Source organism: Loxodonta africana, chromosome 18 (genome assembly GCF_030014295.1).
Source record: "Loxodonta africana isolate mLoxAfr1 chromosome 18, mLoxAfr1.hap2, whole genome shotgun sequence".
Taxonomy (NCBI): Eukaryota; Metazoa; Chordata; class Mammalia; order Proboscidea; family Elephantidae; genus Loxodonta; species Loxodonta africana.
In genome coordinates, this window is record NC_087359.1 from 65,571,088 (window position 1) to 65,573,479 (window position 2,392).

General features: G+C 43.6%; 1 pseudogene; it reads right to left on the reverse strand.

Annotated features, from left to right (window-relative positions):
* Nucleotides 1–242: 242 nt before the first annotated feature.
* On the reverse strand, nt 243–1,273 carry LOC135228045 (olfactory receptor 1E5-like; annotated as a pseudogene).
* Nucleotides 1,274–2,392: the final 1,119 nt, after the last annotated feature.

Here is a 2,392-nt window from a genome sequence, read left to right on the forward strand (position 1 = left end):
TAAGATCATTTAAAACTATGCTTCTCCAGGATCATCTCGGAATGACAAAAAAGGAAGACTTTGCCAGTATGTCACCGAGAACTACTTCTTAGTTCAACAAGACAGCTCCACTTCATCTCTCCTACTTACTAGATGATTCTGCAATATTTCATTTTAAACAAACATTCCATTCTTCTAAAATAAGAAGTCCGAAATAACATTGCAATATCAGAGTCTCTACTGGGTAAGATTACATAAAAATTTCATAGAGAAAAGGGAAATGTCCTTTTATGAAAGACCCTTCCCAGGGCTCCCTTTATGTCTCTGTTTCTCAGGCTGTAGATGAAGGGGTTCAGCATTGGGGTCACCACAGTGTACATCATAGCCATGACAGTCTCCTTAAGAGTAGAATTTTTATCTGATGGGCATAAGTAGAGACCAATAACAGTCCCATAGAACAGTGACACCATGAAGAGGTGGGAGCCACACGTGGAAAAAGCCTTACCGATGCCCCTGACAGAAGGGACCTTGAGGATGGAGGAGATGATTCTTACTTAGGACATAACGATGAGTAAGAATGGGACGACAAGAATGAGTCCTCCCATGATAAATATCACCAATTCATTAACTTGAGTGTCAGAGCAGGCCAGCTTCAGCAGAGCAGACATATCACAGAAAAAGTGGGGAATAAGTTGTCTGCACAAAAACACAACCTGGCCATGAGCAGGGTGTGCAGCATGGCATGGAATGTGGTCAGCACCCAGGACAGTGCCACCAGGGAAAGACAGAGCTGGGGGCTCATGATGGTGGTGTAGTGCAAGGGGAAGCAGATGGCTACATAGCGGTCATAGGCCATGGCCACAAGCAGGAAGCTCTCCAGGTCTGCAAAAAACAGGAAGAAGTATATCTGGGCCAGGCAGCCTGTGTAGGGGATGGATGGGACGTGGCTCTGCATGTTCTGCAGCAATATGGGCATTGTGACAGAGGAGAAGCAAATATCGGAGAAGGACAAGTTACTGAGAAACAAATACATGGGTGTATGGAGGTGGAGGTCCAGGCGAATGAGGACAATGATGAGCATGTTCCCCAAGACGGTGGTAAGATACATGGCCAGGAACAGGGCATAGAACAGGTTTTGCTTCTCTGGCTCAATAGGCAGGCCCAGCAGGAGGAAGTCTGAGACTCCAGTTTGATTCCTTCCTGTCATGACCTGTCTCTTGTAGCTTTAGGAAGAAATAAGAGCATCCATTAAGAACCTGAGTATAAAGAAACATGTTAGCTGTTCTGCAACAACACTTACTTCACCCTCATCACCCACAACAATAACAATTTCTGTAATCAGAAATGTGCCATATCATTCAATCTGATGCACTATTCAGACTTATTTTCTTCATTTCTCCTTAGCATGAACAATATTAATTCTTCCCTCTCTTCTAAAACACTCTCATTTCTTAGCTTCTGTGTGATCACACTGGTTTTCCTGCTACCTTCCTGGCCATTTATTCTCAATAACCATAATTGGCTTCTCCCCTAACAGTACCTTATATGTTGGTGTATCATGGAGCTTTTTCCTAAAATCTGTTTTCTTATAATTCTACATCTATTCCTATGGCATGGATTACAGTCTAACTCTCTTGGGTAGATCTCTCTATCGCCTTCAGAACTGCATTACCAGTTTCTCAGTCATTATGTCTTCATGGATATATCACAAGCATCTTAAGCTCAACTATCCCAAACTAAACTCACGATCTCACTCTGCCTCTCTCTAATCTGCGTGTCCTCCAGTATTGCGTATCTCAGTAAAAGGTATCCGGGTGATCAAGTAGAAACTTGAGGGTTGTCTTTCATTCTTTCCTTTCTCTTACTATCAACATCCAATGTATCATCAAGCCCTGCAGATTCTGCCACTTAATTCTCTTTCTAATTTATCCACTCCTTACCCTAATTCCCACTACCCTAGACCAGGCTGACATCATACCTTGTCTGGATATTGAGACAGTATCTGCAAGAACATGTCCCAGTGCCCAAGCTCACTCCCCCTCAATCCCTTCATTCATGCTGTGGCATTCTAAGATGAAAAACTAATCATCTCTCTCACCTGCTCAAACTCTTTAGTAGCTTCCATGGCCCTTAAGATTAAGGCAAAATTCCTCTGAGGGCACAAAAGGTGCTTCACGACCTGACCCTTGCCTACTTGCACAGACTCATCTGGCTGCAAAATCACACTTACACACCACTGTTCAGAAATACCGGACTTAAAAGTCATCATTTCTTGCCTCTAGCCTTTTACACTTGCTGTTCCTCCTGCCTAGCATCCTCTTCCCTCTCTCCCTCTTCCCTTGGCTGAATCCTACTTGTCCTTCAGATATGAAATTACATGCCCTTACTCAGCTAAACCTTCCCTGTCTCCCAG